The sequence below is a fragment of the Rutilus rutilus genome (assembly GCF_951802725.1).
Source record: "Rutilus rutilus genome assembly, chromosome: 7".
Taxonomy (NCBI): Eukaryota; Metazoa; Chordata; class Actinopteri; order Cypriniformes; family Leuciscidae; genus Rutilus; species Rutilus rutilus.
Genome location: NC_140221.1, coordinates 382,698 through 401,460, shown reverse-complemented (window position 1 = coordinate 401,460; position 18,763 = coordinate 382,698).

The following is an 18,763-nucleotide window of genomic DNA, read 5'->3' as shown; positions in this document are numbered from 1 at the left end:
ACCCAGATCCTGGGTCGGACGTAACAACCCAGTGTTTGGGAAGTTTTTGTGTAACCCAAATCCTGGGTCAGACGTAACGACCCAGTGTTTGGGTAGTTTTTGTGTTACCCAGATCTTGGGTCAGACGTAACAACCCAGAGATTGAGTTATTTATTGCTGCATCAGCTAATGATCTGATATGATGATGTGTTGGATATTCTTCCCAACGCTCCTCGGACCCACTGCATGAACCCTCAGTTTCAACGTTTGCCTGAGAAGCTGCTTTAACGGAACATTAACAATTAACGAGAAGTACGAGGTCAGATGAGACGGCAGTGCAATGGGAATGAGATCATGCCGTGGATGATCCCGGGATCCCGACGAAGGGAAGCCTGGCCATGTCATGTTCGCAGGAGTGTGTGCAGACGTGGACCCCATGTACACACTCACACACGCATTAAAAACGAAACAGCATTAACTGTAAATGTGCTGCGATGACACTCTTACAAGCTTCCAGACTCGCTGTGGGAAAAGTGAGGAAGACGAGGCATCAGATGTGTTCTTCATCCTTCAAGTCATGTCTAATTTTCATTTGAGCCAATGGAGGCTTTCTCAAACACTTCCAGTAGACATTGATGAGAGATGTCTTGTGTCCGATCTCACACACCTTCCTCGATCCTATAATACACCCCAGAAGTCTCTCAAAAATAAAATATCTGATCATTCAAACACACTGCACATCTACAGCATCGGTCACATGACAAATGACTGTCATCCAGTATAAACTCATACTGGCAAATTATTTCCCCGTTTTTATGGGATATATACAGTATAATGCTTTGAAAGGTGATTTCTCCTTCGGAAATGAAGATAGCATAGTTCACTTTACATGTAAGTCATCCTATAATCCTAAGTATAGCATTACCAAAATTATTTTAATTAATAATTAATTGTATTAGCATATACTCAATGAATATTTGCTGAACATTAGATCTGTTGTTGCCTCCACAAATGCATTGACCAAATGAGGGATTTTGCATTTAGTGAACGAAACAAATTCAAACTGAGCAGTTTTACTTGACAATCTTTATGAGAACCAAAAAATCTAGATGTCCCATGTTGTCTCGAATTTTAATTTTTTAATTTTTTCAAATAAACTACAGCTTTTTAGACTTTTTTTCCCAGACAGAAAGCAATTTGATATAATTTTCAGAGTTTTGCAATAGTTGCACAACAGCATATGCTTTCAAGAATACTTTTACATTATTGAATTCTGTAACATTTTGTACAGTCATGAACGTTTGAATGTTTGTGTGAGAGATCCGTCAGCATCAAGCGTGACTGAGTTAGTTCCTCGTTCCTTTTATATTTTTTTATATTTGTTTTTTTGTTTTTTTTAAAGAGCCATGATTCACGAGGGTTCGGAAAACCTAAATATATGAATAAACTTATAATTAGAAATTATTAAAATCTTAAAATGTCATTGCCATTTAAAAAAAAGTAAATATTCATTCATATTTTCATTAATTAAGCCAAGCTCTGGAATATTTTACCAGGTAGAAATTGTGAGTAAAATATATTAATAAACATCTTTAGCCAGTAAACCATGAACGACTGGACAAATCATATCAATTCATTGGCTAAAAAGAGCGGGAACCTTGAAAGACATTCAGCTCTTAAAACTTATGGAATCCTGAAACTTGATTCAATTTTAATAATCATTTTATTTATTTATTTTATTTTATATGAGTGTCCAAATTAAAATAAGTCAAACTAGAAGCCTTCGAATGTTGTTGTGGACAACGAGGGGCTGTCGGAGTCATAAAAGATGGAGAACCGCTGATCGAGTCCATTCCCCAGGTTCAACACTGAGAGTAAATCTGATAATCTGCATAAATGCAAAACAATTCCCATGTTCAGCTCGAGTACTCAACTACACTCAGGTGTCAGTTACCCAGCATCCTTCAGGAGGGTCACATGATGCTAGATCACTTTAGTTTAATATTAGTCACCATGAACTGAAAATGTATTGTTAAATTCATGTTCCTGGTAATAATGAATCAGAATAAGTTCCTCTTGCAGCATCTCTTCTGGGCGGGGCAACCTGTCACTCACATGAGATCAGCCAATAGCAAACCACATCCATCCAACCATCCAATCAACTCCACACAGACACAATCAAGCCCCGCCCACATTTGTTTCTTGTTCCAAAAGCATTTCACTTGGATATACCAACCCGATTTCACGGCAATTTGTAAGAAATGGCTAATTCGAACGAATTCATAGGAGTTTTGCTAAATTGTACATATTTTATACATATTTTACGAGTTCCCCAATTTGTATGATTTGTACGAATGACCTACCCCTGACCCCACCCCTAAACCCACCTATCATGTGGCTTTAGACAAATTGTACGAAATTTGTACGAATTAGTCAACTTTTACTCGCTCGTACGAACTGGTCGTGAGATAGCGTTGGATATACGGCACAATAGGAGGAAAAGACCTGCGTGACTTCACTTTCAGTTCTCTAGCACTTTTACTTTAAATGCTCAGGTCATGTCAAGGCTTCAGGGCTGGAAAATGTGCAATTTAAAATCTACTTTCTACTTTCTCTGTCTCCCCCCGCATCTTGTGTTGACGTGTTTCAGACTCAAACCGCAGTACTGCTCTGCTACAGTCACACTGGTGTTCCTCCTACTAACCCAGTTCAAACCCCTTCTTCTGTTTGGAAACAGTATTCGCATCATGACTAACCCTAACCCTGGATCTGCTGACCTCTCAGAGCCGTGACTCCAGTGATCTGATGACCTCTGCTGTTTGAGGAGTCTGGCCTGGACACAAAGGTAATGAGCCACTCTAATTAGCATCAAAAGACATGCGGTAATACAGACGTCCAGCGCTAATGATCCACAGATCCATGAACCGTCTCACACACACCGTGAGTTCATCTCTGCTGAAGTCCAGTACACTCTCAGACAGCACAACAGCTGTCACTGGGACGAGACCCTTAATAAGATTCTAATATGTACCATTTAGATACTAATATGTACACTTTACACAAAAAAATTTAATTAAACATTTTAACCCAATGGTTGAGTTTGTCCATATTTGATCCAAATTTGGGTTAAAACAACCCTGCATTTTTTTGAGTGTACAGTCGTGTTTCAGCAGGCCTTCAGCTCACGAGTACATGAGACTCGGCTCACAAACACACACACTCCTGATCCACAGGGACGAACACACACACTCCTGATCCACAGGGACGAACACACACACTCCTGATCTGCAGGGACGAACACACACACTCCTGATCTGCAGGGACGAACACACACACTCCTGATCTGCAGGGACGAACATACACACTCCTGATCCACAGGGACGAACACACACACTCCTGATCTACAGGGACGAACACACACACTCCTGATCCACAGGGACGAACACACACACTCCTGATCTGCAGGGACGAACACACACACTCCTGATCCACAGGGACGAACACACACACTCCTGATCTACAGCGTGTGAAGGGTTTGATTCATCGGCTGCTGTTCAGGGTTTGATCACTAAAGGATTGATGTGTCCGATTGGCTTCAGGACTTCCTCTCGAGGTCACGTCCCGTCTGGCCCCTGTCCAACACACACACTCCCACAACACACACACTCCCACAACATGACCGGCCCGCGCCGGTGGTCAAGACTGCAGATCGACATCCAGAACCAGCTTTAGTTCACTGGTGGACATCAGGAATCACTGCAGGATGATTACACTGCCACCCTGTGGTGAGAGACATGAACACACACAAACACACTCACAAACACACAAACACACTCACAAACACACTCACAAACACACTCACACTCACAAACACACTCACAAAACACACAAACACCCTCACAAACACACTCACACAAACTCACACAAACACACACACTCACACTCACAAACACACACACACACTCACAAAACACACTCACACACTTACAAACACACTCACAAACTCACTCACAAAAACACTCACTCACAAAACACACTCACAAAACACACTCACACACTTACAAACACACTCACAAACTCACTCACAAAAACACTCACTCACAAAACACACTCACAAAACACACTCACACACTTACAAACACACTCACAAAAACGTCTCTGGTTACTGATGTAACCTGTGTTCTCTTTCAAAGGTTCACTCAACGCTGCGTAGCTTAAGACGCAGTGGGAACGCCCTCTGGGTGTGCCGATTGTCTGAAGCCCTTACAGAATCACACCTATTTATTGGCTGATGGCGCGGGCGCCGCCCCGACGCTCTTACATCGTCACATTATATACGCGCGTGCGCCATCTGCTCCTCAGATTTCTCTGCCGAAAAATACGCTTGTCGGCAGCGCGAGGAGCTTGGCAGCAAATGCAGCGTTTCGTTTCCTATTCAGAGAACATAGGTTACACCAGTAACCAGAGACGTTCTCTTTCATAGGTTCACTCAACGCTGCGTAGCGTAAGACGCAGTGGGAACGAAATACCAAACTCGCCAAGCTATAGTGCTGCCGTAACTAGTACAATGACCAGATAACTCACACAACTGGTTCAAGCAGATAAATGTCATGTCGAGGTCCAAACTGTAGAATCTGACAAAAGTGTGTGGAGAGGACCAGCCTGCTGCCACACAAATGTCTTCCAGAAGGGCCCTTCTAAAAAGGGCTTGAGAGGAAGCCACACTTCTGGTGGAATGTGCCCTGATGCTAAGAGGTGAAGGCAGACCGCACACCTCATATGCCAGTGAAATAGCCTCTGTAACCCAATGGGAAATTCTCTGCTTTGATGCGGCAAGCCCGCGGCGGCCAGCACCAAAACATACCAAGAGCTGGTTAGATTTTCCACTCCGGAGCTGACTCCAAGGGCTCAAAGGGAGCCTCCGTTAAGCCCTCCAGGATGACTGACAGGTCCCAAGAGGGAATTCCAGGGGAGCGTGCTGGTTTCAGGTGCCTAACCCCATGCATAAATGCCGAGACTAACCTCAGTTTACCCAGGGGGATCTCATCCGACTCTCTATGAGCTGCAATAGCAGCAACATATACTCTCAGAGTGGTAGCGGCCGCTCCAGAAGCAAACTTCTCCTGTAGGAACTCAAGCACTGAACCCACCGGGCAGCTGACTGGATCCATAGCGTGTGTTGAACACCATGACTCAAAAACCCTCCACTTGGAGGAATACAGCCTTCTCGTGGAAAGGGCTCTCGCACTTGCAATGGTCTCCTGGACGTCAGCGGGAAGACCAAAGCTCAAAGCTAGCGGCCTCTGATGGGCCATACACATAGCTTCCAATTGTCGGGGCGAGGGTGCCAAATCCTGCCCTGAAGCTGGGACAGTAGATCCTCCCTGACCGGAATCTCCCAGGGAAGGGATTCCAGAAGAGGAACCAGCTCCGGGGAACCATGGCTGGGACGGCCAGAATGGGGCTACAAGTAGGAGACGGGTTCCACTCTCCCTCACAGACAGAACCGCCTGGATCAATTTGACGGGCGGGAATGCATAAAGTTTCTGCATCGGCCAAGGGTGGGCGAATGCATCTATTCCCAACGGTACTGGGGGGCTCAGGGAGAACCAAAGTGGGCATTGGGACGACTCCTGAGATGCAAAGAGGTCCATTTCCGCTTTTCCGAACACGTCCCAAATCAGGGCTACTGTTTGACGGTTCAGCATCCATTCCCCCAACCTGAGCTTCTGCCTCGACAGAAAATCCGCTGTGAGGTTCAAGATCCCGGGGACATGGACTGCCCTCAGTGAAAGGAACTTGTCCTAAGCCCACAGGAGGAGGTGGCGCGCATGCCTGTCTAGGGTGCGCAACCGTGAACCCCCCTGCTGGTTTACATGGGACACTACCGCCATATTGTCTGTTCTGAAAATAACATGGTGCCCTTTGAGAAAAGGGAGAAAGTGAAGAAGGGCCAGGGAAACAGCTCTCAGCTCCAAGCTGTTTATGTGCCAAGAGAGAGTCTCCCCAGTCCAGACCCCACATGCTGGCCTGCCCTCGAAAACCGCGCCCAAGCCGGTCAGAGAGGCATCCGTCGTAATCATTTAGTGACAGAAAACTGCACCCATGCCGACCCCTTTCCGAAGGAAGAGGGGGTCCCGCCAGATTGAAAGGGAGCGGAAGCAACTGCGCGACACCTTCAACAGGTGGAGAGCCGGTCCTGTGGATTCATCCACCACAGAAAAGGTCTCATGTGGAGCAACCCTAGGGGTAGCACAGGGGAGGCTGCGGCCATGAGCCCCAGAAGCCTGCGGCAAGTGCCCACAGAAACACGATGGCCGAGCGTGAAGCGGGCCAAACATGTCACAAGACTGGAAATCCGGGCAGGAGCCAAACGGGCCTGCATCAGAACAGAATCCAGGCAAACTCCTAAGAAAACTGTGTGTTGAGCTGGGGTAAAGAACACTCTTCTCTGTGTTTAACCTCAAGCCGAGAGACTGAATGTAACGATGTCCCTGTGGTGAGTCACTAATTCCCTGGAGTGGGCTAAAAGGAGCCAATCGTCCAGGTAGTTGAGTATACAGATGCCCTGGAGCCGCAACGGGGCCAGAGCAGCATCCATACACTTTGTGAACGTTCTCGGCGCTAGAGCGAGACCAAAAGGAAGGACCCTGTACTGGTCCGCCTTTTCTCCAAAGGCGAATCTGAGGAACCTCCTGTGTCGCCGTACGACCTGAATATGGAAATATGCATCCTTCAGGTCTACTGTCACGAACCAGTCCCCCGCCCGAATTTGAGATATGATAGCTTTCAGCGTCAACATCTTGAATTTCCCTTTGTAAAGGGAGAAATTCAGCCGGTGGAGGTCTGGTATAGGTCGCAGACCGCCGCCCTTCTTCGGGACCAGGAAGTAACGGCTGAAGAAGCCTTGCTCGACTTCCTTCAGAGGAACCTCTTCTATCGCTCCCTTGAGGAGAAGGGACGAAATATCCTGCTGTAGTACAGAAGCCTCTGAGGCGCTGTCGACTACAGTTGAAAAAACCCAGTTGAAGCAAGGGGGGGTCGCGACAGAACTGAAGCGTGTAGCCGAGCCGAACTGTACGGAGGATCCCAGGCGATACCCCTGGCAGATGCCTCCATTCTTGAAAGAAATGTGATAGAGGAAGCGGAGTGTTGCAATGCAGAGGACATACCTGTGTTAGGGTGTCGCGCTGACTCCTGTGGGGTGGTGTGGTCGAACATGAAGGAGAGCACTTGGCGTCCTGGCACGTAGTGGGAGGTACCACTGCCTGGATCGGTATTACAGGGTCTGCATGCTCCTGAGGAAAACAGAACGTGCCTCAGAGGATGCGAGCGGCAGGTATCAAACGCGTCGGAGGCAAGGGGAGAAAGCTTAACGCGTCTCCTTCCTCCTGCGCCGGATGGTTTGAACGAGGTTGAATAGGAACTGCACTTTGAAACACGCTGGGCAGCGAAAGTCGCAGGGTTGGAGAAGGAGAGCAAGTGAGAGGTGGGCAGAAACTCTTGCGCGGTCTGTCCCAACCTCGTAAATCGGGGGAAGCTCTTCCTCTCTCGAGGAAGCTGGAGCGGAAGGTTTGTTAGACCGCTTCAACTCAAGACGCCTATGAGGTCGCTGGCGGGGAAAACGGGCGACCGCGGGCTCCCCAAACCGTAGCTGGTGGGGGATGAGCCGAGTCACTCCTCCTAGCGGTGAACTCCGTCCTATGAGAAGGATGTTCTCTGGGTTGAGACGGGGAGGGGTTAGATGAATCCTTTCTAACCCTCCTGGGCATAAACTGCCTGAAGGCAGCCGACTGGGATTTTGCGGCCAGAAACTTGTCAACCACAGTGTTGACCGCCTCCCCGAACAGTCCAGACTGAGAAACTGGGGCGTCCAAGGCAAGGCAAGTTTATTTGGAGGAATACCGTCCAGGAGGAATACCTTCTCTTTGTCGCGGATCTCTGTGAGATTGAGCCATAGGTGGCGCTCTGCAGCAACCGCACCCGCCATAGACCGATCTATAGCGCGTGTGGTGTGCTTGGTGGCTCTTAAGGCCAGATCCGTGGCCTTACGAAGCTCTTTGACAGCTTCAGGCGTTATTCCGGTTCCCTCGTCCATCTCCTTCAAAACATCCGCCTGGTAGGATGGCCATAGTATGTAGGGTCATGCCTGCCTGACCAGCTGCCATGTAGGACTTTCCGATAAGGGCGGAAGTAGTCCTGCACGGTTTAGAGGGAGGAGGGGGTGAGATTTCCACGACGGAGCAGACGACGGAGAAAGGTGAGTAGCCAACGTCTCCTCGACCGCTGGGATGGCGGAATAGCCCTGCTCCACAAAACCAACAAGGTTGATGAAGTCGGCGGCTGCCGCATTTGTCAGTTTCCAGGATCTGGAGATCTCGTGATGCAAATCACTGAAAAAGGGTAGCTTTCTCCGCTCTAGCCTAGAATTAGGGCCACTTAAAAATCTTTCGTCGAGTTTAGACGATTGTGACTCGCAGGGCTCGTCGGGCCAGTCGATAGCGAGCTTCTCTATAGCGCGTGAAAGCACTTCAATAAGCTCCGTGTAGGCCGCAATAAAGCAAGCGCATGGCGGCAGGCAACGACGAAACTCCATGGCACTTCACCGCAAGGAGAACTGAGTTCCACTATTCGCAGTCGCTGAAGTGCAGATGAAGAATGTTGATGCTAAATCCAATATTTGGGCCAGAAAAACCAAGACCGAAAGGCTTAAAATGGCCAATTCGTGAAGGCAGAGAAATCTGAGGAGCAGATGGCGCGCGCACATATATAATGTCACGACATAAGAGCGTCGGGGCGGCGCCCGCGCCATCAGCCAATAAATTGACGTGATTCTATAAGGGTTTCAGACAATCGGCACACCCAGAGGGCGTTCCCACTGCGTCTTAAGCTACGCTGCGTTGGGTGAACCTATGAAAGAGAACACTCACTCACAAAAACACACACTCACAAACACACTCACAAACTCACTCACAAACACACTCACAAAAACACTCACAAACACACTCACAAAAACACTCACTCACAAACACACTCACTCACAAACACACTCACTCACAAACACACTCACTCACAAACACACTCACAAAAAACAAACACACTCACAAACACAATCACACTCACAAACACACTCACAAAAAAAACCACAAACACAATCACACTCACAAACTCACTCACAAACACACTCACAAAAAAAAACCACAAACACACTCACAAACACACTCACTCACAAACACACTCACAAAAAAAAACCACAAACACACTCACAAACACAATCACACTAACAATCACACACACAAACACACTCACACACACGCACTCACTCACACAAACAAACGCCTTAAGTCAAAAATATTCCATGATCCTGAAGATTCTCAAGTATTTGAACATTCTGCAATCAGTAATCTTGTTTATCAATCAAATTATGATTTTCTTTACTGATTATTTGAGAGTTGACGTGAACTATCAAGCAGTATTACTTCTAAGAAATATTATTATTGCATAACTATTAGGGGTGTAACGATACCCTCATGATTAATATCATATGATTATATGACAACTAGTTTTGTGGAATGTCACTGCAACCAGTCTGCATTCACAACCAGTCTGCATTCACAACCAGTCTGCATTCACAATCCAGTCTGCATTCACAACCCAGTCTGCATTCACAACCAGTCTGCATTCACAACCCAGTCTGCATTCACAATCCAGTCTGCATTCACAACCAGTCTGCATTCACAACCAGTCTGCATTCACAATCCAGTCTGCATTCACAATTCAGTTCGAGTTTAGTTGCATCACGCTTTCATTCATATTAGCAGCTTAACAGAAAATGCATGTTTCAATGTTACAGTATCAGCCAGATTTAATATCGCACACATTATGTGTTTATTAATGAGTGGCCTATTCACTCAAGCAGAACATGATGAACGTGTTTGGCAGCGATTACAATATTAGGATTATATTTGAACGTTTTGCGTGTCGATTATGTGTGATGATACTCTCACGATTCGATTCATATCTCGATACTGAACTCAGGATACCATATTATTGCGATACTCCAAGATATATGATAAAAGGTGAACAAAAAAATGTAGTGTTGATTAAAACGCTAAATTTGGTTTTACATTGTGTGTGTAAATGAATAGACTAGGACCCAATAAACAGGACAATAGAGACACCAGAATAACAATATTCATGATTCTGAAGCTGAAATACTAGCTGAATTATTTAATATGACTATTTAAAATAATGTAGGCCACTATTTGCACAAATATTCCACCATTGCATTATTGTACATTATATTCAACATTATATATAGCAGCTTAGGCTAATGTGGGCTAGTACTGTCACTAAAACATGAAAACTGATTTTTATTTTGGATTTATTTTATCCACGATACATATTGTTGCATATTTGTACTGCAATATATTGTGACACGATATATATTTACACCCCTAATAACCATATGCAGTTTTATGATCATGTAATACATGGAATATATTTCACGCTGAAGAACTATTTAAAAGATGATGTGCATTGAAACGAACGGTTACAGCACTTACAATATAAACTAAGGCTAAATCTGAAGTCTTGAAAAAATAAAAGGTTTGTGCATTTCATGTGTGCTCTACTGTAGAAGATTAATGAAGTCTTAACAAACCTGATAACAAACGAGTTTTCATATTCCAGCCAACGTTTACAAAGAACAAAAAATAAGTATTTAGTCTATTTTGTCAGAATACACAGAAGAAAGCGAGACGAAGCAGAGGTAACCGTGGAGATATGAGAGATCATTATTAATAACGCATGTACAGCGACGTCTCATCGACAGACACACGTGTGTTCAGGAGCAGAAACACTCAGGGTCAGTTATCGTTACACACCAGAGTAATGTTCGCTGAACTCCAGCAGAGCCGCATTAAACATAACGACACACAGATTTCAGGATCAAACTAATCAATGCATTCCAGCTATTAATGACATCATAGAGCAGTGGAATAACAGAGGAATATATCATTTAAAATTAGATTGCAGAGCAAAAACATGGAAGAATGTCGTCAGACTGATGTAAGAATAGCCAACTTTTGTCACATGTGTGTGCTGAGTGTGTGTGTGTGTGTGTGTGTGTGTGTGTGTGTGTGTGTGTGTGTGAAGGCAGGAGTGTGTGTGTGTGTGTGTGTGTGTGTGTGTGTGTGTGAGTGAGTGAGTGAGTGAGTGAGTGAGTGAGTGAGTGTGTGTGTGTGTGTGTGTGTGTGTGTGTGTGTGTGATTGTGTGTGCGTGTGTGTGTGTGTGTGTGTGTGTGTGTGTGTGTGTGTGTGTGTGTTTGTGAGTGACAGATGAAACCTGGATCGATCATCTACACTGGTAATAAACCCCTGCGATCTCAGATCTGTGTTCTCCATCACTAGAGTCTCAGTTCTCGTTTGATCCGAACGAACAGCCACATCACAGTCTATAACAGTCACAGACGCAGGTTATAAAGCAACACACACACACACACACACACACACACACACACACACACACACACACAGAAGAGCCTGGAAACAGAGATCCTCGCGTGCCGAAGCTTTTCCAGGACCAGACGGAGCTCATTCTCCTCCACATGCTGTAACTGAACGCCTTCACACACACACACAGACACACACACACACACACACACACTCCTGCCTTCACACACACACACACACACACACACACACACACACACACACACACACAGACGCACACACAGACGCACACACACCTGACTGATCACACCGTTCTTTGCTCAATCCTGCCATCTTTTGGCCAGATCAAACAGAAAACAGATTGTTTGCAGCATTCAAGCACAAGTTCTTGATGCACCAGAAAAACATGTGTAAAAATAATAAAGATTTCTATTTCAAATAAATGTAGTTCTTCAATGAATCCTGGAAAATAAAATGTATCAGTTTTAACAAAAATATGAAGCAGCACAACTATTTTCAACATGAATTATTATTATGCTTTTATAATTATAATTATATTACAGAAATCTTAATCAGCATATTAGAACAAAACTGAGATGAGACGCAACTCACAGATTAATTCAGATTCACTTCACAACAAACATCTGATATGTTAGTATCATATGTTAATAAAGCTCTAACATGACTGCGCTTCACTAACTTTACAAGATCAAATAAAGAGTTTATGTTTTATGCCTTCATTTGATTACCAGCGATCTAGATTTTTAAAACTAATTTGTTTTAAATCACGAATCCAGAACAATTAAAATACATAACACAGAATTTCTGAATAAAAATAGCCTAAACATTTCATTGGGCCCTATAATTGATTTTAAAAGATAGGCTAATAATTTATTAAGTTGTTAAAGTTTTATGAATTCAATTGGTAAGATGTTCTTTTTGATTATTTAAATTTAATCAAACCAATAAAAAAAAAATGGAATGCAGAAAATTTTTAATGGAAAACACGAAACGTGGGGAAAATAAAAATGAATTTAAGAATTCTTTCTGAATAGTTGTTAAATTGTATAAGTTTCATGATTTCAATAAATTAGACATGCTTTTTGATTACAAGTATTTATTTAAGTATTTATTATAAAAATTACATCGGACTCCAGAAATACAAAAAAGTTTCACCTGAGCGACGGCGTCCAATCAGAGCGTTTCATCTGAGCATTCAATCAGAGCGTTTCACCTGAGCGATGGAGTCCAATCAGAGCGTTTCACCTGAGCGATGGAGTCCAATCAGAGCGTTTCACCTGAGCGACGGAGTCCAATCAGAGCGCTTCACCTGAGCGACGGAGTCCAATCAGAGCGTTTCACCTGAGCGACGGAGTCCAATCAGAGCGTTTCACCTGAGCGACGGAGTCCAATCAGAGCGTTTCACCTGAGCGACGGAGTCCAATCAGAGCGTTTCACCTGAGCGACGGAGTCCAATCAGAGCGTTTCACCTGAGCGACGGAGTCCAATCAGAGCGTTTCACCTGAGCGATGGAGTCCAATCAGAGCGCTTCACCTGAGCGACGGAGTCCAATCAGAGCGTTTCACCTGAGCATTCAATCAGAGCGTTTCACCTGAGCGATGACATCCAATCAGAGCGTTTCACCTGAGCGACGGCGTCCAATCAGAGCATTTCACCTGAGCGACGGAGTCCAATCAGAGCGTTTCACCTGAGCGACGGAGTCCAATCAGAGCGTTTCACCTGAGCGACGGAGTCCAATCAGAGCGTTTCACCTGAGCATTCAATCAGAGCGTTTCACCTGAGCGATGACATCCAATCAGAGCGTTTCACCTGAGCGACGGCGTCCAATCAGAGCATTTCACCTGAGCGACGGAGTCCAATCAGAGCGTTTCACCTGAGCGATGGAGTCCAATCAGAGCGTTTCACCTGAGCGATGGAGTCCAATCAGAGCGTTTCACCTGAGCGACGGAGTCCAATCAGAGCGTTTCACCTGAGCGACGGAGTCCAATCAGAGCGTTTCACCTGAGCGACGGAGTCCAATCAGAGCGTTTCACCTGAGCGACGGAGTCTAATCAGAGCGTTTCACCTGAGCATTCAATCAGAGCGTTTCACCTGAGCGATGACATCCAATCAGAGCGTTTCACCTGAGCGACGGCGTCCAATCAGAGCATTTCACCTGAGCGACGGAGTCCAATCAGAGCGTTTCACCTGAGCGACGGAGTCCAATCAGAGCGTTTCACCTGAGCGACGGCGTCCAATCAGAGCGTTTCACCTGAGCGACGGAGTCCAATCAGAGCGTTTCACCTGAGCGACGGAGTCCAATCAGAGCGTTTCATCTGAGCGACGGAGTCCAATCAGAGTGACGGAGTCCAATCAGAGCGTTTCACCTGAGCATTCAATCAGAGCGTTTCACCTGAGCGATGACATCCAATCAGAGCGTTTCACCTGAGCGAAGGCGTCCAATCAGAGCATTTCACCTGAGCGACGGAGTCCAATCAGAGCGTTTCACCTGAGCGACGGCGTCCAATCAGAGCGTTTCACCTGAGCATTCAATCAGAGCGTTTCACCTGAGCGACGGAGTCCAATCAGAGCGTTTCACCTGAGCGACGGCGTCCAATCAGAGCATTTCACCTGAGCGACGGAGTCCAATCAGAGCGTTTCACCTGAGCGACGGAGTCCAATCAGAGCGTTTCACCTGAGCGACGGCGTCCAATCAGAGCGTTTCACCTGAGCGACGGAGTCCAATCAGAGCGTTTCACCTGAGCGACGGCGTCCAATCAGAGCGTTTCACCTGAGCATTCAATCAGAGCGTTTCACCTGAGCGACGGAGTCCAATCAGAGCGTTTCACCTGAGCGACGGCGTCCAATCAGAGCATTTCACCTGAGCGACGGAGTCCAATCAGAGCGTTTCACCTGAGCGACGGAGTCCAATCAGAGCGTTTCACCTGAGCGACGGCGTCCAATCAGAGCGTTTCACCTGAGCATTCAATCAGAGCGTTTCACCTGAGCGATGACATCCAATCAGAGCGTTTCACCTGAGCGACGGCGTCCAATCAGAGCATTTCACCTGAGCGACGGAGTCCAATCAGAGCGTTTCACCTGAGCGACGGAGTCCAATCAGAGCGTTTCACCTGAGCGATGACATCCAATCAGAGCGTTTCACCTGAGCGACGGAGTCCAATCAGAGCGTTTCACCTGAGCGATGGAGTCCAATCAGAGCGTTTCACCTGAGCGACGGCGTCCAATCAGAGCGTTTCATCTGAGCATTCAATCAGAGCGTTTCACCTGAGCGATGGAGTCCAATCAGAGCGTTTCACCTGAGCGATGGAGTCCAATCAGAGCGTTTCACCTGAGCGACGGAGTCCAATCAGAGCGTTTCACCTGAGCGACAGAGTCCAATCAGAGCGTTTCACCTGAGCATTCAATCAGAGCGTTTCACCTGAGCGATGACATCCAATCAGAGCGTTTCACCTGAGCGACGGCGTCCAATCAGAGCATTTCACCTGAGCGACGGAGTCCAATCAGAGCGTTTCACCTGAGCGACGGAGTCCAATCAGAGCGTTTCACCTGAGCGACGGCGTCCAATCAGAGCGTTTCACCTGAGCGACGGCGTCCAATCAGAGCGTTTCACCTGAGCGATGACATCCAATCAGAGCGTTTCACCTGAGCGACGGAGTCCAATCAGAGCGTTTCACCTGAGCGATGACATCCAATCAGAGCGTTTCACCTGAGCGACGACGTCCAATCAGAGCGTTTCAAGTCAAGTCAAGTCAAGTCAAGTTTATTTATATAGCTATCACAATACAGATTGTATCAAAGCAGCTTCACAGTATTAAATTAAACTAATACATCAATGTTTGTTTCTAGTGGAAAACGTCCACGTTTGGTAATGCTGATCAATAGTATTGTTGATTGATTAATTAAATTAAATATCCCCAAATATCCCCAACTGAGCAAGCCAAAGGCAACAGTGGCAAGGAACCGAAAAACTCCATCAGGTGACCTAATGGAGAAAAAAAAAACCTTGGGAGAACCCAGGCTCAGTCGGGGGCCAGTTCTCCTCTGGCGTTTATGAACTAGAGGTCAGATTTAACTGTAAGATTAAAAGTATTATATGAATGCCTGGCTGAAGAGATGCGTCTTTAATCTAGTTTTAAACTGGGAGAGCGAGTCTGAGCAACGAACAGTATCAGGAAGACTATTCCAGAGTTTTGGAGCCTTTATAAGTCAGTAGCAATACCTTGTAATTAATACGGAACTTTATAGGTAACCAATGCAGTGATGATAAAATTGGTGTTATATGATCATATTTTCTTGATCTAGTAAGAACTCTAGCGGCTGCATTCTGGACTAACTGTAGCTTGTTTATCGAGGATGCAGGACAACCGGCTAATAAAGCATTACAGTAATCTAGTCTCGAGGTCATGAATGCATGAACTAACTTTTCTGCATCAGAAACTGATAGCATGTTACGTAGCTTAGCAATGTTTCTAAGGTGGAAAAAGGCTGTTCTTGTAACATATGAAATATGATTTTCAAAAGACAGGTTGCAGTCGAGTATAACACCCAGGTCTTTTACTGTAGTGGATAAAGTAACAGGACATCCTACTATGTTAAAGTTGTAGAGTGAGAGGTTTTGTGGGCGGTTTTTTGAACCGATGATTAGTACCTCTGTCTTGTCTGGATTTAATAAAAGAAAATTGCGCGTCATCCAATCTTTTATATCTTTAACACACTGTCAATTTGGATAATTTAGCGTTTTCATCTGGCCGTGATGAAATCTACAGGGTGGGCCATTTATATGGATACACCGTAATAACATGGGAATGGTTGGTGATATTAAAGTCCTGTTTGTGGCACATTAGTATATGTGAGGGGGAAAACTCCTCAAGATGGGTGGTGACCATCACATATACTAATGTGCCACAAACAGGACTTTAATATCACCAACCATTCCCATGTTATTACGGTGTATCCATATAAATGGCCCACCCTGTAGATTTGACTGTCATCAGCATAACAATGGAAACTAATTCCATGTTTCCTTATAATATTTCCAAGTGGCATCATATATACGGAGAATAATAGAGGGCCTAACACAGATCCCTGCGGCACTCCATAGTTTACTGGAGTTATGATCGATTTTTCTTCATTTAAATAGACAAAATGGTAGCGGTCAGATAGGTATGATCTGAACCAGCTTAATGATTGTCATTGAACACCAGTATAATTTTGTAGTCGATCTAAGAGTATTGTGTGATCTATAGTGTCGAACGCAGCACTAAGATCAAGTAAAACTAATATTGAGATACAGCCTTGGTCAGAAGCTAAAAGTAAATCATTTGTGATTTTAACGAGCGCAGTTTCAGTGCTATGATGCGGTCTGAATCCTGACTGAAACTTTTCATAGATGTCATTTTCTTGCAAGAAAGAGCCCAGTTGGGCGGACACAACTTTTTCTAGTATTTTAGACATAAATGGAAGATTTGAAATGGGTCTATAATTTCACCTGAGCGATGACATCCAATCAGAGCGTTTCACCTGAGCAATGGAGTCCAATCAGAGCGTTTCACCTGAGCATTCAATCAGAGCGTTTCACCTGAGCGACAGAGTCCAATCAGAGCGTTTCACCTGAGCGATGGAGTCCAATCAGAGCGTTTCATCTGAGCATCCAATCAGAGTGTTTCACCTGAGCGACAGAGTCCAATCAGAGCGTTTCACCTGAGCGACGGAGTCCAATCAGAGTGGAGAGCGTTTCACCTGAGCGACGGAGTCCAATCAGAGTGGAGAGCGTTTCATCTGAGTGACGGAGTCCAATCAGAGCGTTTCACCTGAGCGACGGAGTCCAATCAGAGCGTTTCACCTGAGCATTCAATCAGAGCGTTTCACCTGAGCGACGGAGTCCAATCAGAGCGTTTCACCTGAGCGATGGAGTCCAATCAGAGCGTTTCATCTGAGCATCCAATCAGAGCGTTTCACCTGAGCGACGGAGTCCAATCAGAGTGTTTCACCTGAGCATTCAATCAGAGCGTTTCACCTGAGCGACGGAGTCCAATCAGAGCGTTTCACCTGAGCGACGACGTCCAATCAGAGCGTTTCACCTGAGCGACGACGTCCAATCAGAGCGTTTCACCTGAGCGACGGAGTCCAATCAGAGCATTTCACCTGAGCGACGACGTCCAACCAGAGCGTTTCACCTGAGCGACGACGTCCAATCAGAGCGTTTCACCTGAGCGATGGAGTCCAATCAGAGCGTTTCACCTGGGGCACGTTCAAGTTCAAAACGGTGCGCAACGAACGTCATGTTTCCTGGAGACGGCGTGCACCGGTGTGCAACGGGGTTTGAGATACGTTTTCTCTTGTTTGGTGGGTGTGTCAGAACTGCAGTCCAATCAGCAGCAACATGTATATAAAACACGCGGTATTAAAGTGAACTCGCACAATGGGTTCAAGGAAAGTAATTTACAAATGTGTTCGATGCAGCTCGGTATACGCATCAACTGAGGATATTAGAAGACATGTTTGTCGTAAGTTTTATTGTAAAAATATAGGATATCAACATAATGATGTAGTTGTTTATATTTTTAGCTTCATTGCAAGTGTATGACATTTGGTATAGAAATAAACAATGGTAATTAAGTGATTTTCCTAAAAATGAGAAAGAAAATACAGGCTATTAAAACAGTATGAACTACAAATAAAGTCAGTATGTGAGGCTAAATAAATGTGTTTTAGTCTGAATTAGGTAAGATGTGTGCTTCCATTTCAGTTTCAGCAATCCCTTCACTCGATTGGGATGTTCTCTTTTGTTCTGGGCGGCAAGTGCAGTAATTGTAACATCGGGCATATTTTGTAGTATTAAACACATATTTATACCGACTTCATCAGGCTCAGAAAATTCTTCACAAAGAACACAAAGAATGGCCTTCTCAGCTGCCATAGTTGCAACTCTTGCGTCATCAGAACAGTGTGTTCAACACATCACCGTTTCTGTTTAAAAAAAACATTGTGCAGCGTTTTGTCGGGGCTGAACGCAGCCCTGAGCATTCAATCAGAGCGTTTCACCTGAGCGACGGCGTCCAATCAGAGCGTTTCACCTGAGCGACGGCGTCCAATCAGAGCATTTCACCTGAGCGACGGCGTCCAATCAGAGCGTTTCACCTGAGCGACGGAGTCCAATCAGAGCATTTCACCTGAGCGACGACGTCCAATCAGAGCGTTTCACCTGAGCGACGGCGTCCAATCAGAGTGTTTCACCTGAGCATTCAATCAGAGCGTTTCACCTGAGCGACGGAGTCCAATCAGAGCGTTTCACCTGAGCGATCGAGTC